The following is a 25999-nucleotide window of genomic DNA, read 5'->3' as shown; positions in this document are numbered from 1 at the left end:
AAAAGTAGATTTTCCTCCTGTGCCCATACTCTGCTCACCCAGTTCCCATAGTTAGATGTGATTCCCATAACAAGTTTCTTGTGTTCTTCCAGAAATATTTTATTTCTTTACAGCTATGTGCATATCTATTAATATGTGTTTTCTGCATATGTTATACTGTATACACAGTTTTATATTTTCATTTTTTTTCCTTAATAGTATATCTTGGAGATTGTTCCATACCAGTATGAAATAGATATGGCTGATTCTTTTTAATGGCTATAATGGTCCATTCTATGATAGTATTATAATTTTTTTTAATAAATAAATTTATTTATTTATTTTTGGCTGCATTGGGTCTTCGTTGCTGCACGTGGGTTTTCTCTAGTTGTGGTGAGCAAGGGCTACCCTTTGTTGTGGTGCGCAGGCTTCACATTGTGGTGGCTTCTTTTTTTTGGGAGCAATGGGGCTAGGTGTGTGGGCTTCAGTAGTTGTGGCATGCAGGCTCAGTAGTTGTGGCATGCGGGCTCAGTAGTTGTGGCTCACAGGCTCTAGAGCGCAGGCTCAGTAGTTGTAGCACACGGGCTTAGTTGCTCCGCGGCATGTGGGATTTTCCCGAACCAGGGCTTGAATCCGTGCCGCCTGCATTGGCAGGCAGATTCTTAACCACTGCACCACCAGGGAAGTCCCAGTATTATAATTCGTTTAATGAATCTCTTACTGTTTAACATTTAGATGGTTTACAAAAATACTTTAGGAGTACCTTAATATGCATGTTATTTTCCATCTGTATATCTTTTTTTTTTCCTATGTGGGAGTCACATAGAAGATTACATATGAATAGGTTTTTTTGTTTTTGTTTTTTAATATTTATTTATTTGGCTGCGCCAGGTCTTAGTTGTGGCATGCAGGATCTTTAGTTGCAGCATGCAGACTCTTAGTTGCAGTATGTGGGATCTAGTTCCCTGACCAGGGATCGAACCTGGGCCCCCTGCGTTAGGAGCACGGAGTCTTAGCCACTGGACCACCAGGGAAGTCCCTTCCATCTGTGTATGTTTATAATTTAGTCCTAGAAATAAGAATTGCTGGCTGAAAAGAGCATAAGCATGGTAAATTTTTATACAAATTGTCAAATTTGTCCACATAAACATTTAACCAATGTTTATTTCTATCAGAACTGAATGCATATATTTGTTTTAATACATCCTTACCAATTCAGAATATAATCAGGGTCTTCTTTATCAATATGATGTGTAAAAAGTAAGATCTCATTGAAAGTTTACATTTACATTTCTCTGGATGACATGAATTACTTGGATGGAGTGAACTATTTTCTGAGAGAAATAAATTACCAAAATTCATTCTAAAAAGAGAAAAATCTGTGTGGTGTAATGCTCATATAAGAAATAGAGCAGATTATCAAAGAGCCTCCTCTCCACAAGAGTAAAAATCCTAGGTGACTTCACTTGGCAAATACACCAGACTTGTGAACATCAGATTATTCTAAGATAATTAAACCATTGAGCAGCATAGGAGGAAAAAAACCCTTCTAGATTGTTTTCTTTCAAGCTGGTCTCCCATTGATACCATAACCCAACAAGGATAGCAGAAAGAAAAATAAGCAAGCATGAAACTAAAAGTATAGATTAATACTATTTTTGACTGTTGTGAAAAAAAGCCCAAATACAATATTTGGAAATAAATTTAGTACCACATTAATAATTGTCAGTGACCAAATTGAGAAGTTAATTCTGGGAATGCAAGGATGGTTCACTGTTAACAAAATCTGTAATTTGTTCTCATAGGAATGAAACAAAAGAGAAATAGGATCTTCTATGGAGACGGTAAAACAACTTCCATTAAAGAAAATAAATATATGTTTTCTTAGTAGAATCTGTCTCTCTCAACTCCAATGCCAGTATCATATTTTATAGATAAAATAGGGAAATAAAATTAACACTACCTTTGTTGAGTCTGTTGTGGAAAACCCCAATAGAATGAAGTGAATACTGTTGTAAACAAAGAATTAATAAATTAGGTGGATTTAAAATTTAGGTGCTTAAGTTAATAGATGGGATAAACAAACTATAAACCTCGTTTACAGTAGCAAACAAAAAGATAAATACCTTTTGGACAGACATTGTTTTTATTCTGGTTTTCTGCAATCTCTCCCCCCCCACCCCCCTTTCATATTTCCTGTTTTTATTTAAGCGTACTTTTTCTTTCCTCTTATTTCTATTTGTTTTCTGTCTCTATCCTTCCATTGCCATGTGACTTTATATATTCATTGCTTTGAGCTGTAAGAATAATTTAATACCAGAAACATTACAGATAGCTATATTACAATGCATACAGAAAATATAGTTAATATAATTTACTATTGTAGCTTACATCAAAAAGTACAAAAATAAGCTAATTCTTGGGCTAATTTTTGTTTTTTACAGATGCAGGGAAATGCCTGAATTTCAATCTTATACACCACAATGTGTTTTGAAAGTTTCGTATCATGCTTCTAGTTTTGAAAACCATTCTTTATTTTTATTTCTCAGAAATATGATACTCTAAAATAAATATATTGATAAATGATTGTTTAAGTCATTCTACTTCAGTTGAAGTAGGAAAGCCAGAATAATTTAATATCCCAGAACAATAAAAAAATAAAAATCAGTGGTAATTCTATGTAACATTAGCCTATATTTCTATTTCTTTAGCTTTGAAATCATTTGTTGCCTTTAGCTGGATCATATTTCTTGTGTTTTACTTTAATAGTAATTTTGCTAATGTAAAAATTTACTATATAATGTCATTAGTAATGTCATGCTCTATCAAGCTGATGCTCTCTTAAAAATTGTTGATGATAACAATATGAAATGAGGGAGGTATATGTAGTTATGAAAGACCTTAACATTACTGTGTATCTTTTTATTTAAGTGCAAAGTATACTCATATTGTTTCTATCACCAGTAAGCACAAAGAGCTATATTATGATGGTAAGACTATGAAAAGGTAAATTTATGGTTAGCTTCCAAATCTGCTCTAGTGTTTATTACCATCTGGTCTCTTTGGAGACTATTGTAACTATTCATGGGAATGTTTTCAACACAAAAAAAGGATGGTTTGTATATTGGCAGAAAGCAAAAAATACCAGTGGTTTAAACCATATGTAGTTTTCTTAGAATTAGGCAAGGGAAATGGACTGAAGAACTAATTGAGAATCATTAGTAGTTATGTGGTTTATCTCAATTTTGTCAGAATTCATTCATAAAAGACAAAATATTGTACAAGAAAACCTGAAGGTAGTAGAAATACAACAATAGCTCCATTTGGCATATTATTTTATTTTCGTTTTAATCAGTGAAATGTTAAGATGGTCTCAAATCTTGATGTAAACCTCAGAAATAAAATGAGGAATATATGTCAAATTTGAGGACTTTTTAAAAATAAAAGCAGAAAGATATTCATGTTAAAATAATTATAGAGATGAACACTTGAAGAATGCCTTTATTAAAGGTATTTGTCTTGAATTTAATGCAAACATATTATTTTAAATAATTTTATGTGTGTCCTGGACTTACATCACTCTTAAGGAGTAGAAGTAGTTTGCAGTGTTTTAAGCTTAAGTAGATTTAATAGTAAAAGAATAAAAAGAAATGTCTTTTCACTTTTCCATTCTAAGAGTTGGAGAGAGGTCTATAAAAAAAATGAGATGACAAGTCAAAAAGTTGAATTCATCTATTTTTATTCAGCAGTTTTAAACAAAAAATGCCTGGTGGGCTGGGAGTATACAGGAAATTTAAATTTGTGATCAAGAATAAGAAATGCATTTGTGGTTTAAAAAAGAAATACCAGCATGTCATATTAAAGTTATGGTGTCTACAATATTGTACAGTTAGCAGGAAAATGTATTACATCAGGGGCTATGTTGCACTTTAGAGAGCTAGTATGGGGATGCGGATGAAGAGAATAACTCCGTAGAAGGCACGACCATTAATAATCCAGTCAGAGAGGAAGAATTTTGCTGTCTCCCATGTAACATAAAACAGATGTTACATTCTATTAAAAACCTTCTTAACTAGAATGAATGTTTAGATCACTGGTCAATAGGAGAAACATGAACAATGGCAATTTAATGATTTTGAAAATTTATTGTTTGTCAGTTAATATTGGTGGTAGGGAGGGTGAAGGGAAGCTTGCTAAATGTTATTGTATTTTGGATATCTTAATTTAGAAAGCTGAAAGGCAACAGTGAACTATATTTTTAATTTATTTTACAAAGTTAAGCTATTTTCTTTCTCAGAAATTGTAAAAACCAAGAAATTTAGAAACTGTGAGTTCTGATTTAATAAATCTGAATAGGTGATTTAAATATATCTAAAAGTGTTTAATTTATTAACTTTAAATGAAAGCTGGAAACATTGTTAAGTAGTTGGCAGTCGAAAGAAGACATATGGAGAAAAGGCCACTGGGGATGTTTCCACAAAGTCCTAGGTATCGTTTCCTTTTCTTTTTTAAAAGATTTATGTTTTTTCCCCCAGTATTGTTTTGCATAAAAAAATTTTTAGGTGTAACGTACATAAAATAAAATTGACCTTTTTAATGTACAGTTGTATAAGTTCTGACGTAAGCACACAGTCATGTAGCCACTACCAGGAGCAAGATATGTTTTAGTTCCAGTACCCTAAAACTTCCCCTGTGCTCTTTTGTAGTCAGCCTTTCCCCCACTGCAGCTCCTAGCGATCACTGCTCTGTTTTTGTTGGCAGAGACAGACCTCCTTGCTTGGTGTGCCAAGACTGTAAGGCTCTGACTGCTCTCTTTCCTAGGACATTTCTCAGTATTATTTATATAGCTGGTGGACTTAAAACATGAGGTAACTGTCTCTCCCCAGACAAAGAGCAGACTTAGTTACTGTTTGCTATAAAATTGGTAGATTCCCCAAGCTTTATGTTCCTCACCTGCCAGTGCAAACCCAGTGAGTGCATGCATAGCATCTATCTGAACCATCCTGTTAACTGCATAGGACTTGGGGCAAGGGGAACTGGTACAAATATGCCCATGTTCATGTGCCTTGACTTGAGTAAAATATAATCTTTTGCCTTTCATCTAGGGGTCTCGTGTCTTCTGCCCTTGTCTGTGAATCAGCGTCAGACCTTTTTTTGTTGTTGTTAGCTTTTAAAACAAGGTAGAATCAAATTCCATATCATAGTTTTCTGTTTCTACAGTTTTGCCTTTTCCAGTGTTTCATGTTGATGAATCTAGCTCCTGGCCAAAAACCTGTGTGTGATTTTTCAGGCCAGTCATAGGGATCTACAAAGGTTTTACTTGGGGTTTATGTGGGAAAGCTGCCTTCCCCACACCAGACTTGGTGTAAAGCCAATGAATTGCTGTCTCTGAAGGGAGTTGCAGTCAAGGACTCATCCCACCTGGCCAGCTATGCTCTTACACATGTCAGTATTCCTAGCCCAAGCACCTTAATTTGGAGGCCCCTTTATCTGGAGCTTTTGTTGAGGCCTGGCTTAGATGCTTCTGTCAAGACTTTTTTATTAGGGAAGTGACAAAGAACTTTGGAGACACCTTTCTGTACTGTGACTTAGAACTTAATACTGTTCTACACCTAGCTCTCCCCCTTCCATCTTACCCCATACCCAGGTTCTTAAAACTTCAGAACCCTTTTTTGGGGGCTCCTTTGGCAGTGAAACAACTCCCACATCTGTTCAGATTCACCTGATCCTTGACCAGTGTACTGGTCCTTGGGAGAAAGTGGAGCAGTGGGGAGCTGACACTTTCTCCGATTTACCGTCTTTCTTATAGTATCACAGTAAGTGATGAAAGACTTAATTATTACTGTCACTTTGGCTTGTCTTTTTTGTTTGTTTGTTTTGTCATGAGGCTTGTGGGATCTTAGTTCCCCAACCAGGGATTGAACCTCACCCTGAGCAGTGAAAGCACAGTGAAAGCACAACGGGACCACCGGGGAATTCCCTGGCTTATTGTCTTAATCGACTACTCTGAAACCTGGCAGCTCGCCTCTCTCCAACTCACTTGAGTTCCTGACACACGTAAATAGAATCATATAGTGCATAGCTTTTGAATCTTGTTTCGTTTAGTTGGCATAAGTGCATCAGAGATTGTCATCCCTTTTGTTGAGTATCCGTAATTTGTTTCTTTTATGGCTGAGTAGTGTTCCGTCATGTTGATGTACTGCAACTTGTATATCCATCCCCAATGGAGGAATATTTAGATAGTTTCCAGTTTTGGTGCTTACTAATAAATCTGCTATAAACATTTCTGTATAAGTTTCTTTATACAGACATACAATTTCATTCCACTAGAAGTAAGATTGCTGGATCACATGCTTCATAAGGAACCGCCTAAGTGGCTGTATCATTTTACATTCCCACCAGCAGTGTATGAACAGTTTTATTGGCTTCACATTCTTGCCAGCACTTGGTATTGTTAGCTTTTGTTATTTATTCGCTGTAACAGGGGTAAAGTAGTATCTCATTGTTTTAATTTACACTTCCTAATGATGTTGAATATATTTTTATGTTTTTTTTACTATCTGTGTATCTTCTTCAGAGCAGCGTTTAGATCTTTTGAAAAAATCGTGTTGTTCATTTTGTTATTGAGTTTTGAGATTTGTTTATATTTTCTGAATATGTCTTTTGTCAGATATATGATTTGCAAGTATTTTCTCCCATTGTATTCTTGTCTGTTAATTTTCTTAACAGTATCTTTCAATGAGCAGAAGTTTTTACGAATTTATCAGTCTGTTTTTTACAGATAATGCTTTTATGTGATATTCTTTGCCTAATTGAGGGTCAGAAAGATATTCTTCTATATTTTCTTCTAGAAAGTTTATAGTTTTAGTTTTTACATTTAGGTCTGTGTTCCATTTTGAGTTAATTTTTGTGTTTGTAGGATGAGATATGGAAGTGTTCTTTTTTTAATCCCCAATTTAGCATATGGGTATCCACTTGTTCCAGCCAGTACCCTTTCCTGAAGTCTTTTTAAATCACTTTAATTGCCTTTGTACCTTTTTCAAAAGTCAATTTTATGGTGGTTTTTCTGTACTGTGTTCTGTTCCATTGATCTATATGTCTATCCTATCTCCAATATGCCGCCCTGATTACTGCAGCTTTCTAATAACCCTTGATATGTTTGTTTTCTGTGGTCTCTATAATCATGTTACATTGAATCTAGAAGTTGAAATTATTACGTTTCACAGGTTGAAAATTTCTTAAATTTTTAGTCATAAGCATCTATAAATTTTCACTATTGAATTTTGATTTAATGTACATATTAGAAATTGTTTCAATATGCAAAGTGCTGTTAACTTACAGTTGAAGAGTTTTGTAATAGTGACTTTATTTAATAGTAATAAGTAGAAAAATTAAATAGATAAAGGAAAATTTATACATCTTATTGTCACTGCTTTTTTGTCACTACTTTTTAAAAATGTTTTTATTTTTAATGAGACTTATTTTGTTTTTGTGGGTGGTTTAATTTTTTTACGTTTTCCCAGCAGGAGAACCTAGAACAAGGATTTTAAAACAAATAGCCAATTTGGAAGATGTAGGTAACTTTGGCAAGGGTGGCAGGAGGTGATTCAGGGAACACAAAGCAGCTAATAAAAAGTCATTAATTGAACTACCACGATAAGTTGCTGGGGCTTTATCCTGTGGGGAAATTTTGAGACAAATCAGTGTTGAAATCGATTTCAGAATTAACTCACTGGAAATGCAAGTATATTTCCTGTTATTGGCTGTGGACTGCAATTTGGAAGGCTGTACACCTGCCTAGTGCCCAGGTGGGCATAGCAGCTTTCATCAGTTCAGGAGAAAATCCCTCTGGCACAGAGAGGAAGCTTCTAGCTTTTGGAGGCCTGAAGCCAGGGAAATTGTTAGGTCCAAAGGATATGGGAGGGGTACTGACAGCATCTGATGCGTGCCCTATGACTTTTAAGTCCCTTTTCTGGGTTATCACAAAAAATAGCTTTAATCAAATGATCCCTATAATGATATTTTCTAAATAAATTAGATTATATTTTCTGTACTTATGTGTCTGTCTCCACTTTTTATTCATAAAGCTTCATTAACTTTTTGTATATTTATCCTTGTCATACTATGTAAAAGAGCTAATTAACTACATACTTCGAAATATTGTATATTCCCTTTTCAGGTAATGTTAAAATGTTAAATGATAAAAGAGGATACATAAGATGGCAAATAAGCATATAAAACATTTTCAATATCTTTAGCCATCAGAAGAGTGCAAATTTAGAAAATGTGATAATTAGCTAAAATTTTTAAATGATAACAGTAACAAGTGCTGATGAGAATGCAGAATGACTGGATCTCTCATACATTGCTGGTGGGAATGTAAAATGACACAGCCACTCTGGAAACAGCTTGGCATTTCTTATAAAATTGAACATACATTTTCATGACTCATCAGTCAGATTCCTGACCATTTGTCATAGAGAAATGAAAACTTATGTTCACGCAAAAACTTGCTACACATAAAGTCATAGCACATTATTTGCTATTGCCCCAAACTGGAAACAATACGAATAACCTTCAACAAGTGAATGGATAAACAAACTGTGATACATCTGTACAATGGAATACTACTCAGCTTTAAAAAGGAATGACATATTGCTACAGACAACTTGCATGGATTTCAAGAGGGTTACACTGAGTGAAAAAAGCCAATCGCATATATTTACATTCTGTATGATTCCAATTGTATAATGTTCTTGAAATGAAAAAAAATTACAGTCTTAGAAAACATTACAGTGGTTGTCAGAGGTTAAGGATGAAGGTGAAAGGTAGATAGTGTGAATGTAAAGGAGTTGCACAAGGGACTTTCTTGGTGGTGATGGAAGAGTTCTATATCTTAATTGTGGTAGTGGTTGCATAAACCCATACAGTGTGTAAGATCTTGTAAACTGTACACATACAGAAATGAGAGAGTGTGTAAAAACTAGTGAAATCTGAATGGGGTCTTCAGTTTAGTATTGTACCAATGTCAAGTTCTTGAATTTGAAAATGGACTATGGTTATGTAATACGTTATCTTTAGGGGAAGCTGGGAGAAGGTAATGTGGGAGCCTTCTATATTATTTTTGCAACTTCTTGTGAATCTAAAATTAGTATTTGGTCATTCAGTATGTTCTATTTATTGACATTCTTTTCATCTTATATTTAAGCTGATTATTTCTTCATGACAGAATAATCTCATGATATGTACTTAAAATTTTTTTAAAGTTAGGGCTTAAAAGACTATGAAACTAATTATATGAAAATTAATTTTGTAAACTATTTTTCCCTCGGGTGTTACTTTTTTAACCTTTTCACAGAATTTCAAGATTGCAAATATAATTAGAATAGTTTTATTTTTTAAATGAACTCCTTTGTAGACTATATTAGACGACACTTATGATGTATGTCTTCAGAATTCTAGGCTATAAAATCGAAACTTTTGGTGGTGACCCATCTCATTGATATAAACATGTAATTTTCTCTTCCTGTAACATTCTTTTCCTTCATTTGACCAGTTTGTGCCCATTTCACATGTCTCAGCTTAAATGTGACTTTCTTGTGGAGGTCTTACTTCTGACACTCCTCTTTCCCCCAAAATCTGTCTTTGGTGCTACTCAGGTATGCTCCTATACCAAGTAGGATTCATTTTACAGATGTACAAAGTGACCAGATAATGGGCAAGTTAAACAGCCAACTGAGATGGTGGCATTTGGCATAAAATTTCAGAATACATCCTAAATCTCAAATGTGTGAATCAATTATTTAAAACAGGAGACCAGCCCAACCCATTCTAGTGATGCTTAACAGAGATGTTTTTGTAACTGGTAGAAGAAGAATCACTCCCTGGGTACAAGATCAATTGCTGTTTGTCTTATTCACCTGAAGATAAATTGCTTTCTCAGATTTTGCAGACTTCCTTTTCCTAAAAAAATGATTTATTAAAGTGGAGGTTCCTTTATTATATCACTTACTCTTTGCTTTATAATACTTTTATATTGAAGGAAGCCCAGAGGTCAACAGTAAGTAGTCTTTGTCTCTTCTGCTCTTTATTTCACTGTTATTGTGAAACCAGTTGGTGAAATTCCCTTCCATTTTGAAGAGCCGTTTTTCACCTACATATGAGGGAATTTAAACTATTAGAGCTGATATTAACATTCTATTACTATAAATTGTCTTTGGTTTGTTAAAAAAATATATATATATAAATTTATATTTATTAAGTGTAATTTTAGGATTCAGATCTATTGACCAGAAAAAGTAGTTTTTTTTGGTATGAGGGAAAGAAACGGTATAAAATACTGGTTAATAATCTAAGGAAATGTTTTCAGTGTTTCATTATGTATCTGAATTTTGCATTGTTTATATTATATGAGAAAAACTTGGTTGTTTCCCTATATTCCCATATATTTTTTTGACAGTTTGAGAGGTATGACAGTTTTCATTTCTGCACCTAGTAACTTTTCATTCTTAAAATATATTTTTTAAAATATTTATTCATTTAAATATTTGTTTATTTAAATATTTAAACAAATGTTTTATATATTATACACACACACACACACACACACACACACACATATGTATATATACACATATATATAGCTAGCTGCACCAGGTCTTAGTTGTGGGACATGGAATCTTCGTTGCGGTATGCGGAATCTTTAGTTGAGGCATGTGGAATATAGTTCCCTGATCAGGGATCTAACCCAGGCCCCCTGCATTGGGAGCACGGAGTCTTAGCCACTGGACCACCAGGGAAGTCCCTTAAAATATTTTTTAAACCAGGTTTCAGAAGATGTATTCTGGTTCCTAGTTTGGGAACTCTGAAAGTTACTATTCAAAACTGTAAGCAAGTAGATCTTTTATGAAAATGAGGGCATATGTCCCATTTGCTTTGATAAAGTGAATAGAAATATGGACTGTTCTGGAAAATCTAAGATATATAGTTTCAATGTATATATATAATCTAGGTACATAGATTAACATCGGGGAATCAAAATAGAGTCAAGAAATAAACTCAAACAGAAATGGAAATTCAGGAAGAATATATATAAAACTGGCAACCAGTGGAGGAAAACTAAGGAATTGCTATTTGTGGGAGAATTTTTTTCCACTCAATGTGCTTTCTTACTGTTTTAATCATTTTTATAACATGCTGTGTATTACCAATTTTAAATAAGTACATAATTTTGAAAAATTAAAATGAGTGGCAAATTTTTATAGGAGCAATTTATTTAATCAATATTTAATTGTACATTTGCAAAATATACCAGGATTAGTATGATCTGTAGAATATTGGACACTGTCTTTCAAATACTTTTTAAGAAAATTGTCAACCTTCTTCCATAAAAAATATTTCTTAGTAATTAACTCTATTCATTAGACATTTACCATTATCCTTTATGTCAGAAATTTAGAATGAGAGAAATTTTATGACGGCCTGATTGATGAACATTTGTCCTCATTTTCTTGTGCTATAGCCTTTGTGACATCCAAAGTTACAGTTTTCTACTTAAAGTTTTTTCCCTTCTCTTTGGTAGTACACTAACACAAGTATATTCAAAGTAATAATGTCTGTCTTACTTTCTTTTCAAAGTAATGTCAACAATCATTTAAATTTTAATTTTTACTATGTTTTTGCCAGAATTTCTTATACTTGCCATAGTGTATTTTACACATTGAAATAATTTTTGAAATTATTACTTTGCTTCTTGCTGTCTCTGGTTTTGTTTGTTCATTTGTTTTGCTGTCTATTTATGCCCTTTTCAGAGTTTTATATGTGTTTGGACTTACTTATTGCAAAATCCACCATGTGTTAGCTCTCCTAATAGTTCCCTGTGTCATGCAGTTGCTTACATAATACAAGTAACTATTCTTGGAGTTTTGTATATTTATTTATTTGGCTGTCATTTTATTGAAAATTGTTTGACAGTTTATTTATGAATGTCCTTAGTACAGAAATATGCAGTGCAAGACCAGTGTGCTCAGGTTTGTGCTGTTGTGGTTAATTGTTGCTATATGTGTATTTTCAAATTTTTGAAGACTTAAAGAACAGTAAAACATATACTTAGCATAAATGTTACTGCTCCTTGGTACCTTTAAACTGTCCTTTAACTTTTTAAACCTTTGTTCTCATTCTACTTTAAAAAATAGTTTTGTTGCAATATAATCCACATACCATACATTTCATCATTTAAAGGGTACAATTCCATTGTTTTTAGTATATTCATAGGTATGTGTAGCTACCACCAGTGTCAATTTTAGTACATTTTCATCACCTCAGAAAGAAACCCCATACTCTTTACTTATCACCCCCTGGTCCTCCCCCATCCCTATTCCACATGAATTTTGGAATCAGCTTGTTCATTTCTACAAAAAATACAGCTTGGACTCTAATTAGGATCAATATAGGTATTAGTGACTGTATTAACAGTGTGAAGTCTTCTGATTCATAACATGGGGGGTGTTTTTCCATTTATTTAGATCTTTAAATTCTTTCAACAGTGTTTTGAATTTTCAGAGTATAAGTTTTGCACATTAAAGGAAATATTTGGTACTTCCAAATATTTTTTCTTTTTGATGTTATTGTAAGTTGAATTATTTTCTTAATTTCATTTTTGGACTGTTCATTGCAAGTGTATAGAGACACAATTCATTACTTAAATATTGATCTTGTTTCCTATACCTTTCTGAACTCATTTATCAGTTCTAGTATTTTTCAGTGAATTCTTTAGAGTTTTCTATGTACTAAATATGTCATCTACAAATAGAGTTTTACTTCTTCCTTTCCGATTTGGAAGACATTTATTTATTTATTTACTTATTTATTTATTTTGCTTAATTGCTTTGACTAACACCTCTAGGCCTCTAGTACAATGTTGAAGAGAAATGGTGAGAGTAGACATCCTTGTGTTGTTCCTCGTGTGAGGGCAAAGGTATCCTGTCATTCACTATGTTGTTTACTGTGGGTTTTTCTTAAATGCCCTTTATATGCAGGAAGTTCCCTTCTATTACTAGTTTGCTGAGTCTGTTTAACTTGAAACAGTGTTAGATTTTGCCAGATGCTTTTTCTGCATCTGTTGTCATAATCATGTGAGTTTTGTTTTCTGTGCTATTGATATGATTATTATATTAATTGATTTTGGGATGTCAAGCCAACCTTGCATTCCTGGGATTAAATCTCACATGATGGTGTTATGTAATTCTTTTCATATGTGCCAGATTCATTTTTGCTACATAGAATTTTCAGAAGTGGAACAAAAAGGGTATATTGTCCTTAGAAGGATTTTTAGCATTGCCCAACTTTTTCTTTAAGATATTTAGCCCTTCTAACTCACCACTGTCTCATTTTTTTCTTTTATAATTTAGTCAGTTGTTTTTATCTTCAGTTGAAATTTGGACAGTTGATCCATATCTTTTCTAATTTTCACTATATTTAAAACAGATTTCCTCAGTTTTATTTTCTTAAGCATTTATTTGTTGATAAACATTAGGTACTATTTATAAATTCCCAATTCTTGGGTATAGTGCTACTTATTAATCTTATGATATTACTAAATGCATATGTTTGTCAATCTGCACTAAGAAATGCAGTTTACATAACTTCCAAGGATGCCTGTGTGTGTATATATGACTGAATAATTCTTACCTCTGGTACCTTGCAGTACATTTTGATTTTTTTATTGTATTCTGTTACATGTAAAAATGATGCTTGTGAAAAATTACAGTTAACATCCACTAGCACATCACAGACTATAGCTTGAAAGTTACTATAAAAGAGGTTGATTAATATAAATGGAGGAATCTTTCTCATCTTGTTTGTATAGGAGAAGTTATTAGGTTATTTCATGGGATACTCACTTCATAGGATGGTTTGTATCTTGTTATACATTGTGGGTTTTTTTCCATTTTTTCCTTTTGTACCAAGTGAATCAAGAGCACTCTTGTTCTGTGCATCTCTAGCAAGCCTAGTGCAACTCCTCCTGTCTCGAATAGTTAATTATTCCATATGCTATTAGGCACCTTACTTCTAAACCTTTTAATAATTCAGTGTAACTTTACTATATCTATTACCCCCATTTACAGATGGCTGAATGTTGGGAGGTAATTCATGGATTTCTCATATTCCTGCACAGTCTGTGTCTTCTAAGCAAAGGCATTTACAGTTCCCATGTTTGTATAAGTATAAATTCCTGGATAGTAAAACTAGTACCATGTCCCTCCTTGGAGACATCCCAAGGAATTAAATATAAAAGACCTCAGCTTTCCATCTCCATAGGAGATTTGTGTAAACAAATCTTCCTCGATTTACAATGGGGTTACATCCCAGTAAACCCATAGTAAGTTGAAAATACATTTAATACACCTAACCCACTGAACATTATAGCTTAACCTAGTCTACCTAAAACATCAGCCTGCAGTTATGCAAAATTATGTAATGCAAAGCCTATTTTATAATAAAGTGTTGAATGCCTCATGTAAATTATTGAATACTGTACTAAAAGTGAAAAACAATGTCTGTATGGGTTCAGAATGGTTGTAAGTGTATCTGTTGTTTACCCTTGTGACTGGGTGCCTGATTGGGAGCTGCAGTTGCCCAGTATCAGGAGAGAGTATCATACACCATATAGCTAGCCTGGGAAAAATCAAATTCAAAATACAAAGTACAGTTGCTAATGAATGTGTATAGCTTTCACACCATCATAAAGTCAAAAAATCGTAAGTCGAACCATCATAAGTCAGGGACTGTCTAGAGAAATGAATAATCTTTCTTTCTGGAGCAGAAACCCTGTGAAGATCAGTTTCTAAATTTTGGGATTACTCTCCTGAAATGCTCTTTGCTGGCACTAGTAACATCCAGCCCTCACTGCATTGCCCTATGAGGATTGGTGCTCAGGGAAGCAGCACTAAGATATTGCTCTTGCTGCTGTTTTTGCCATGAGTAATAAATTGTCTTTGTCTCTGATCCAGAGGTCTCATGTCTTTCTGTTTGTTTGTGTGTGCGTGCGTGTTCGTGTGTATGTGCGTGCGTGCATGCACGCGCATGTTCCTGGATGTACAAAAGGGGAGAAAGAGACAGGCAAACACTGGCCGACTACTTTGTTACCATGTAAATACAGTTAAATAGCAGACCCTTGATGGTTTTTTAATTAACATTTGTTTATAGAAGAAGTGCAGGGCCTCATGCTTAGTAAGTAGCAGAACTGCAATTTGAACCTATACCTTACGTATCTGGATAATATAACTAGAAAATATGGTGCTAATGACTAGAGTTTGGTGTAAGCAGACAAAATAAATATTTTATATCACATTTGCATATTTTTGATCTATGACTCATGAGCAGTGTGAATATTTTTCTCCTCATCCCCATATGTTAAACTAAAAAAGTGATAGGCTGAGCCTGTAATGTCTAGGGGTGAAATTATTTTTATAAGAATAAAGTTTCTTATATATGTACATACATCTCAGAACATATTGAAAAATAAAAGTGTAATGATCTTGAATAAAAATAGCTTGTTAAAAGAATCTAATCCCCACAGAATAAAAGTACTTCTAGAATTTTTTAATTTAATATTTTTTTCAGTAGCTAAGATTGTAATGCAAAGTAAAAAACTGGACTTAATTCACCACTTATTTATGATAAAAAAAAGTTTTAAAACTAAAATTTTGTCATGACTGTGACAGATGTAAAATCTTTAAGGAATTCCCTGGAGGTCAGTGGTTAGGATTCTGTGCCTCCACTGCAGGGGGGCATGGATTCAGTCCCTGGTTGGAGACTAAGATCCTGCATGCCGTGCAGCCAAAAAAAAAAAATTAGAATATATTTTTATACTTGTTATGGAAGTACCATGAGGTAATATCCACAAATAATTGATTTTAAGTGACCCTCCTATGTGATATTCTAGGTATTAATCCTGTGTTTTGAGGAGTAATTTGTAATATGTTATCCTTATAGAACATTTAAGAGAAAGCCTTTAATTTAGCATTAGCATAGGCTTCTAAAACGAAGTGTGATGTGTTAAAATAGTTAATTTAACATTATCTGGGTCTAATACAAACCTGTGGGCCATTTATTTCAAATTTCATTGTAGGATATCTATATCTATATCTATATCTATATCGAGATTAAGTTTGTGGCCAGAAGAATATAGCTCATTCCATTTTGAGAATCCAGAAAATATTTTACACAAAAGCATACGGATTACTTCTATATGAATATGGTTTTATATTAAAAACCCTTTCACAATGTATATATAGAATATAAATTTTACATTATATATAGTTCATAGTAGGAGATAAGAAAGAGACTAATGCTTGCTTCCTCAGAGTGAGGAATTCTTTATCCTATGTTTGGCTGCAGGAGGAGGGCAAAGGTGTTTTTGTTTTAAATAAGCTCTCATCAACAAATACTTTTATCTATCTGTACAGATCCATTCAGTATAGCCACATTTTCTGAAGTACAGGAGGAACTGTCTAATGTGGTTAATTATGAAAAAAAATTTAAGCAACATATGTAATTTGTAAATATTGTCTAGTTATTTGTGGTATTCTGAATCATAGTTATTTGAAATTGCATATCTTGCCAGAGAAATCAGGGTGATAGCAGAATAAGTGACAGGTAGAGACTTGCATAAAACCATGCTGTTTGTACATAGGCAAGGTAACTCAGTTTTCCAGACTAAGTTGAGCCCTGAACCTTCTTTTCTTTTCTATTCTCTTTTTTTTCATTTCTTTTCTTTTCTCTTTCTTTCTTTCTTTAATGGAGGTATCATTAATTTACAGTGTTGTGTTAGTTTCAAGCGTACAGCAAAGTGATTCAATTTATGTATATATATATTATATATATAGATACTCTATATATTCATTCTTTTTTAGCTTCTTTTCCATTATAGGTTATTACAAGATACTGAGTATAGTACTCTGTGCTATACAGTAGGTCCTTGTTGTTTACCTGTTTTCTATATAGTAGCGTATATATGTTAATCCCAAGCTCCTAATTCATCCCCTTTGGTAACCATAAGCTTATTTTCTATGTTTGTGAGTCTGTTTCTGTTTTATAAATAAGTTCATTTTTGTCGTTTTTTAAAATTCCACAAATAAGTAATACCATATGATATTTGTCTTTGTCTGACTTACTTCACTTAATATGATAATCTCTAGGTTCATCCATATTGCTGCAAATGGCATTATTCCATTCTTCTTTATGTCTGAGTAATATATTCTGTTGTATACATATACCACAGCCATTCATCTGTTGATGGATATTTAGGTTGCTTCCATATCTTGGCTGTTGTAAATAGTGCTGCTATGAACATTGGGGTATTCAAATTAGAGTTTTCTGCGGATATATGCGCAGGAGTGGGATTGTATGGCCATATGGTAACTCTGTTTTTAGTTTTTTAAGAAAACTCCATAATGTTCTCCATAGTGGCCACACCAATTTACATTCCCACTAGCAGTGAAGGACGTGAACCTTCTTTTCAATTCTTTATTTTGCTTTTAGTTAGCTTTCTGTCTTATTTTCTCCAGAATTTATGTTAATAATTTATTCCTATCCCCACATCTACCCAGTCTCCTATCCCTCTATCAGGAGACAACTTCTCAACTTCTCAACCAAGCGACCATTTTGGCTTCAAGAAGTGTTTTCAGTGTCTTGTGCAGTCACACTTAATTACATCCATACCTTTACTTTATTGTTTCTACCTAATATGTGAGAATTAGTTATTCCCCTTCTTTCATTTTATTTCTGACATCACTTATTTGTGCTTTTCTTCTCATCTTTGAGTCTACCTTCAAATCTTATACCCTCCTTGACCTTCACCAACTTTGTTGAAAATGTGCTTTAATTCTCTCCCATCCCAATATAAAATAAGAAAATCTCTCTCCAACATCTGCCATATGTGTCCTCTTTCCTTTTCAGTTGAATTTCTTGAAAATGTAATCTACACTTCTGTATCTCTTAATTGCTCTTACCACTGCTCTGAAACCTAGGTAGTAGGAGCCACGTTGTCAAGTCCACTGAACACTTTCAAGTTCTCATCTCATGTGACTCATCTATGGCATTTATCACTGTTGACCCTACCACCAGTTTGAAACTTTTTTCCTCTCTGGCTTAGCTTCTGAGATACCTCTTGTTCAGACTTTCTTCCTTTTCTGATGCCTCAATCTTTTCCATAGCTGGATCTTCCTATTGTTGTAGCTCCTACAGTGTTTCTTTCTGTCTCCTTTAAATCTTTACTCCACATTTTCTCTTGGGTTCTCATAGCCTCTCATTTTTTTTAACATCTTCACTGGAGTATAATTGCTTTACAGTGTTGTGTTAGTTTCTGTTGTATAACAAAGTGAATCAGCTATACATATACATATATATCCATATTCCCTCCCTTTTTTGTCTCCCTCCCCGCTCCCTTTCCCACTCCCTAGGTGGTCACAATGCACTGAGCTGATCTCCCTGTGCTATGTGGCTGCTTCCCACTAGTTATCTATTTTACATTTGGTAGCATATATATGTCCATGCCACTCTCTCACTTCACCCCAGCTTACCCTTCCCACTCCCTGTGTTCTCAAGTCCTTTCTCTACATCTGCGTCTTTATTCCTGTCCTGCCCCTAGCTTCTTCAGAACCTTTTTTTTTTTTTATTTTTTAGATTCCATATATATGTGTTAGCATATGGTATTTTTTTTTCTCTTTCTGACTTACTTCACGCTGTATGACAGACTCTAGGTCCATCCACCTCATTACAAATAATTTCGTTTCTCTTTGTGGCTGAGTAATATTCCATTGTATATATGTGCCACATCTTTATCCATTCATCTGTCGATGGACACTTAGGTTACTTCCATGTCCTGGCTATTGTAAATAGAGCTGCAATGAACATTGTGGTACATGACTCTTTTTGAATTATGGTTTTGTCAGGGTATATGCCCAGTAGTGGGATTGCTGGGTTGTACGGTAGTTCTGTTTTTAGTTTTTTAAGGAACCTCCATACTGTTCTCCATAGTGGCTGTATCAATTTACATTCCCAGCAACAGTGCAAGAGGGTTCCCTTTTCTCCACACCCTCTCCAGAATTTATTGTTTCTGGATTTTTTGATGATGGCCATTCTGACCGGTGTGAGGTGATACCTCATTGTAGTTTTGATTTGCATTTCTCTAATGATTAGTGATGTTGAGCATCCTTTCATATGTTTGTTGGCATTCTGTATATCTTCTTTGGAGAAATGTCTATTTAGGTCTTCTGCCTATTTTTAATTGGGTTTTTTCTTTTTTTGATATTCAGCTGCATGAGCTGCTTGTAAATTTTGGAGATTATTCCTTTGTCATTTGCTTCATTTGCAAATATTTTCTCCCATTCTGAGGGTTGTCTTTTCATCTTGTTTATGTTTACCTTTGCTGTGCAAAAACTTTTAAGTTTCATTAGGTCCTATTTATTTTTGGTTTTATTTTGATTTCTTTAGGAGGTGGGTCAAAAAGGATCTTGATGAGATTTATGTAATGGAGTGTTCTGCCTATGTTTTCCTCTAAGAATTTTATAGTGTCTGGCCTTACATTTAGGTCTTTAATCCATTTTAAGTTTATTTTTGTGTATGGTGTTAGGAAGTGTTCTAATTTCATTCTTTTACATGTAGCTGTCCAGTTTTCCCAGCACCACTTATTGAAGAGGCTGTCTTTTCTCCATTGTATGTTCTTGCCTCCTTTATCAAAAATAAAGTGACCATATGTGCATGAGTTTATCTCTGGGCTTTCTATCCTGTTCCATTGATCTATATTTCTATTTTTGTGCAGTACTATACTGTCTTGATTACTGTAGCTTTGTAGTATAGTCTGAAGTCCAGAAGCCTGATTCCTCCTGCCCTGTTTTTCTTTCTCAAGATTGCTCTGGCTCTTCGGGCTCTTTTGTGTTTCCATACAAATTGTGAAATTTTTTGTTCTAGTTCTATGAAAAATGCCATTGGTAGTTTGATAGGGATTGCATTGCATCTGTAGATTGCTTTGGGTAGTATAGTCATTTTCACAGTGTTGATTCTTCCAGTTCAAGAACATGGTATATCTCTCCATCTGTTTGTATTATCTTTAATTTCTTTCTTCAGTGTCTTATACTTTTCTGCATACAGGTCTTTTGTCTCCTTAGGTAGGTTTATTCTAGGTATTCTTTTTGTTGCAGTGGCAAATGGGAGTGTTTCTTTAATTTCTCTTTCAGATTTTTCATCATTAGTGCATAGGAATGCAAGACATTTCTGTACATTAATTTTGTATCCTGCTACTTTACCAAATTCACTGATTAGATCTAGTACTTTTCTGGTAGGATCTTTAGGATTCTCTATGTATAGTATCATGTCATCTGCAAACAGTGACAGCTTTACTTCTTCCTTTCTGATTTGGATTCCTTTTATTTCTTTTTCTTCTCTGATTGCTGTGGCTAAAACTTCCAAAACTATGTTGCATAATAATGGTGAGAGTGGACAATCTTTTCTTGTTCCTGATCTTAGGGAAATGGTTTCAGTTTTTCACCACTGAGAATGATGTTGCCTGGGGGTTTATCATATATGGCCTTTATTATGTTGAGGTAAGTTCCCTCTGTGCCTACTTTCTGGAGGGTTTTTATCCAAAATGGGTGTTGAATTTTGTTGAAAGCTTTTTCTGCATCCATTGTGCTGATCATATGGTTTTTCTCCTTCAGTTTTTTAATATGGTTTATCACATTGATTGATTTGCATATATTGAAGAATCCTTGCATTCCTGGGATAAACCCCACTTGATCATGGTGTATGATCCTTTTAATGTGCTGTTGGATTCTGTTTGTTAGTATTTTGTTGAGGATTTTTGCATCTGTGTTCATCAGTGATATTGGCCTGTAGTTTTCTTTCTTTGTGACATGTTTGTCTGGTTTTGGTATCAGGGTGATGGTGGCCTCATAGAATGAGTTTGGGAGTGTCCTTTCCTCTGCTATATTTTGGAAGAGTTTGAGAAGGATAGGTGTTAGCTCTTCTCTAGATGTTTGATAGAATTCACCTGTGAAGCCATCTGGTCCTGGGCTTTTGTTTGTTGGAAGATTTTTAATCACAGTCTCGATTTCAGTGCTTGTGTTTGGTCTGTTTATATTTTCTATTTCTCCTTGGTTCAGTGTCAGAAGGTTGTACTTTTCTAAGAATTTGTCCATTTCTTCCAGGTTGTCCATTTTATAGGCAAATAGTTGCTTGTAGTAATCTCTCATAATCCTTTGTATTTCTGCAGTGTCAGTTGTTACTTCCCTCCCCTCATTTTCAGTCTGTATTTGTCCCTAGGTCTGAAGTGGGTCTCTTATCGACAGCATATATACAGGTCTTGTTGTTGTATCCATTCAGCCAGTCTCTGTCTTTTGGTGAGAGCATTTAATCCATTTACATTTAAGGTAGTTATCAATATGTATGTTCCTATTACCATTCTCTTAATTGTTTTGGGTTTGTTATTGTAGGTCTTTTCCTTCTCTGTGTTTCCTACCTAGAGAAGTTCCTTTAGCATTTGTTGTAAAGCTGGTTTGGTGGTGCTGAATTCTCATAGCTTTTGCTTGTCTGTAAGGGTTTTCTTTTCTCTATCTAATCTGAATGAGATCCTTGCTGGGTAGAGTCATCTTGGTTGTAGGTTTTTCCTTTTCATCACTTTAAATATGTCCTGCCACTCCCTTCTGGCTTGCAGAGTTTCTGCTGAAAGATCAGCTCTTCATCTTATGGGGATTCCCTTGTGTGTTATTTGTTGTTTTCCTTTGCTGCTTTTAATTTTTTTTCTTTGTATTTAATTTTTGATAGTTTGTGTAATATGTGTTTTGTAGTGTTTCTCCTTAGATTTATCCTGTACGGGACTCTCTGTGCTTCCTGGACTTGATTGACTATTTCCTTTCCCATATTAGGGAAGTCTTCAACTATAATCTCTTCAAATATTTTCTCAGTCCCTTTCTTTTTCTCTTCTTCTTCTGGGACCCCTATAATTCGAATGTTGGTGCATTTAATGTTGTCCCAGAGGTCTCTGAGACTGTCCTCAATTCTTTTCATTTTTTTTCTTTATTCTGCTCTGCGGTAGTTATTTCCACTATTTTTAACTTCCAGATTACTTATCCGTTCTTGTGCCTCAGTTATTCTGCTATTGATCCCTTCTAGAGAATTTTTTATTTCATTTATTGTGTTGTTCATCATTGTTTGTTTGCTCTTTAGTTCTTCTAGGTCCTTGTTAAATGCTTCTTGTATTTTCTCCATTCTATTGCCAAGATTTTGGATCATCTTTACTATCATTACTCTGAATTCTTTTTCAGGTAGACTGCCTATTTCCTCTTCATTTGTTAGGTCTGGTGGGTTTTTACCTTGCTCCTTCATCTGCTGTGTGTTTCTCTGTCTTCTCATTTTGCTTAACTTACCGTGTTTGGGGTCTCCTTTTCGCCGACTGCAGGTTTGTAGTTCCCATTGTTTTTGGTATCTGCCTCCAGTGGCTAAGGTTGGTTCAGTGGGTTGTGTAGGCTTCCTCGTGGAGGAGGCTGATGCCTGTGTTCTGGTGGATGAGGCTGAAGCTTGTCTTTCTGGTGGGCAGGACTGCATCCTGTGGTGTGTTTTGGGATGTATGTGACCTTATTATGATTTTAGGCAGCCTCTCTGCTAATGGGTGGGGTTGTGTTCCAGACTTGCTAGTTGTTTGGCATAGGGTGTCCAGCACTATAGCTTGCTGGTAATTGAGTGGAGCTGGATCTTAGCATTGAGATGGAGATCTCTGGGAGAGCTTTGGCTGTTTGATATTATATGGAGCTGGGAGGTCTCTGATGGACCAGTGTCCTGAACTCGGCTGTCCACCCTCAGAGGCACAGGCCTGATGCCTGGCCGGAGCACCAAGAGTCTGTCAGCCACACGGCTCAGAAGAAAAGTGAGAAAAAAGAAAAAAGAAAATAAAGTTATTAAAATTAAAAATTAAAAAATTATTAAAAATAAAAAAGTTAAAAAGTAATAAAAGAAAAAATGGACAGACAGAACCCTGGGACAAATTGTAAAAGCAAAGCTATACAGACAAAATCACACAAAGAAGCATACACATACACACTCAAAAAAAGAGAAAAAGGAAAAAAATATATATGTCTTTTGGGAAGTCTGAGGTCTTCTGCCAGCATTCAGTAGGTGTTCTGTAGGAGCTGTTCCACATGTAGATGTATTTGTGGGGAGGAAGGTGATCTCCACCTCTTACTCCTCCGCCATCTTGAAAGTGTCTCATAGCCTCTTAGCAAATGAATTCCAACTCTTTTTCTGATATATTCTGTCACTAAGCTGGAGTGTCACAGGCCCTCTTTGTGATTTCCTCTCCTTTATCTGCCTTGCAGTCTTAAAAAGTCTCCCCCCGGGTATCACTGTTCCCCACTATTGTTCTCTGACACTCCTTCCTCCCTTACCCTAGTTTGTTCTCTTCTCTTCCAGGTTATAGAATGATTTTCCTGTTTTCAGCTAATGTGGCTCTCCACCAATTTGTTTTCTAATGGAGCTGCTGAAAACCCTACTAAAAGACAAATTTTGTCATGTTACTCCTTCAGAATGCTTCAGTGGGTAACATTAATAGTTAGGATAAAGAGTCGTATCTTTCTTTTTTATGTTCCTTTTTTTTACTGAGATAAAAATTCATATAACACAAAACAAATCACTTAAAGTGCAATTCAGTAGAATTTACTGCGTTCACAGTGTTGTACAATCATACCCACATCTAGTTCCAAGATGTGTTTTTATCTCTCTAAATGGAAACCCCAGAATGAAAGCAGTCATTCCCCTTTCTCCCCTCCTGCCAGCCCCTGACAGCCACTGGTAGGTTATCTTTCACTATGCATTTACCAATTCTGAGTGTTTCACGTAAATGCAATCATTGCTTTATATGACCTTTTCTATTTGGCTTCTTTGACTTATACTATTTTTGAGGTTCATCTAGGTTGTCATATGTATTAGCACTTCATTCCTTTCTGTAGCTGAATAATACTCCAACGTATGGATATATTCTGTTACCTATTAGTCGATTGACATTTGGGTTGTTTAGATCGTTTAAATGCCTCTTTTTGATTCGTATGATTATATACCTAGGAATTTAAGTGCTGGATCATATGGTAAATTTGCATTTAACTTTTCTCTGAACCACCAGACTGTTTCCACAGTGGCAGCCGTAGTATACATTTTCACCAGCAATGTATGAGCGTTCCAATTTGTACACATTCTTACCAGCACTATCCCCCCACCGTTTCTTTTTTCTTTTTTTTTAAATTATGAACAACCTTATGGTTATGAAGTGGTATTTCATCATCATGTTTTTATCTCCCTTAATGACTAATCATATTGAACATCTTTTTATGCACTTGTTGGCCATTTGTATATTTTCTTTGGGGTAATGTGTATTCAACTTATTTAACCATTTTTTATTAGATTTGTTTGTGTTTTGTTTTTAACTCAGAAATACCTTTTAAATGATCAGATCCAACATATTTCTAGACTCAATGATTATCAAAGAAGAGTTACATTTTGATCTTTGACATTCTTTATTATTACAGTCTCATTTTTAATAACTATTTGAACATTATCAGCGTGTCTGGACTCTCTGTACTTAAAATGCAGCAAATTATTTTTTAATCTTAGTACTAAAATATCCAGTACCTTTTTTTTTTTGCGGTACGCGGGCCTCTCACTGTTGTAGCCTCTCCCGTTGCGGAGCACAGGCTCCAGACGTGCAGGCTCAGCGGCCATGGCTTACGGGCTCATGTGGGATCTTCCTGGACCGGGGCACAAACCCATGTCCCTTGCATCGGCAGGCGGACTCTCAGCCGCTGTGCCACCAGGGAAGCCCTCCAGTACCTTTCGATAGTTTTAATGTAGAACATTTCCACTTAGCAGTTCTTCATACCCTAATGAACAGTTATATAAAGGGTGTAATTTCCCTTGTCGATTAACTAGCAGTCATTGGTTAATGCTCAAGTAATTGGTGATATTTCTCTATTGTTCACATTTTTCTCTTTTTAAAAAATATTACTTGCTTTCTTCTTAGTACTTCAGAAACATTTACCAGATTAATGTGTCAGTTGTAAATCAGATATAAAGGTGTTTTTGGCAGTCATACTTTTGGTGGGGGGGGCTAAAGGGATAATGGATTACAATCAACAATTTTAGATATTTCATATGGCAAGAACCAAATAAATTATAAAGCTGATGTTAATATTAATGTGCTGTGAAACCTCATAGTGTATGTGTTCATATTATCAGAATTAGAGCATTTTAAGAGCAAGAGCTCTCTAAATTAATATCTGTACTGTTTTTCTACTTATGTTCTGTAGATTTTTTACAAATAGTAATTCTGCAAGAAAAAATTTTTCTGGAAAGCATGAAAGCCAGAAGTTTGTTTAAATCTCTATGATACTATGTATTTTATCTAATTGGTAAACCCCACTATTGCACTTTCTTTCAGAAAATGTAAGCTGATGGTAAGGACAGCAGTGAGTGTTTTGTGAATATGAAGAGTTAGGTAGTAGTTGTAATCTAAAATGGTTATCAAGGGGTGCTTTAAAAATTCTTTTCCTAGAGCCTCTAAAGCTGGCATTTTAGAAACTATGGTTTATGGATTGTCAGTTGTAGTGGAGGTCTGTTTATGGACCTATAGGAAGTCCATAAATCCACTGAAATTATAATTTTTAATGTGATTTAAAAAGGAAAATACAGTACTCTCAAATGAATTCAAGATTTTATAATTGGTTACAAACCACTGATTTAAAATGTTGGTAAAGGCCCACTATATATACAATTGATCCTCGTTATTTGTAGATTCCGTTTTTGTGGCTTCACCTATGCAGTAAAAATTTATTTGTAGATGCAAAATTAGTACAAGGGGCACATCTGTAGTCACTGATGTGCACAATACTGTGTGAAGTCAAACAAGGTGACACTTTGCCTTTTTGTTTCAGTATCTTCTTCGAGGTGTGTTTAGTTCTTTTTTTTTTTTTTTTTT

At 34.6% G+C, this 25999-nt stretch overlaps 1 protein-coding gene and 1 non-coding gene across 5 annotated transcripts in view; one reads left to right on the top strand and one right to left on the bottom strand.

Moving 5' to 3' along the window:
* The window catches only part of ADK (adenosine kinase), a 509882-nt gene that overhangs the window by 195902 nt on the left and 287981 nt on the right, over positions 1-25999 (top strand). The window lies entirely within an intron of this gene.
* On the bottom strand, positions 941-1013 carry TRNAR-CCU (transfer RNA arginine (anticodon CCU)). The gene has a single exon. It is a non-coding gene; the product is annotated as a tRNA-Arg (tRNA).

Source organism: Lipotes vexillifer, unplaced genomic scaffold, assembly GCF_000442215.2.
Source record: "Lipotes vexillifer unplaced genomic scaffold, Lipotes_vexillifer_v1.1 scaffold865, whole genome shotgun sequence".
In the NCBI taxonomy this organism is placed as follows: Eukaryota; Metazoa; Chordata; class Mammalia; order Artiodactyla; family Lipotidae; genus Lipotes; species Lipotes vexillifer.
The sequence above is the reverse complement of the archived record's forward strand: the minus strand, read 5'-3'. Positions and strand labels throughout refer to the sequence as shown.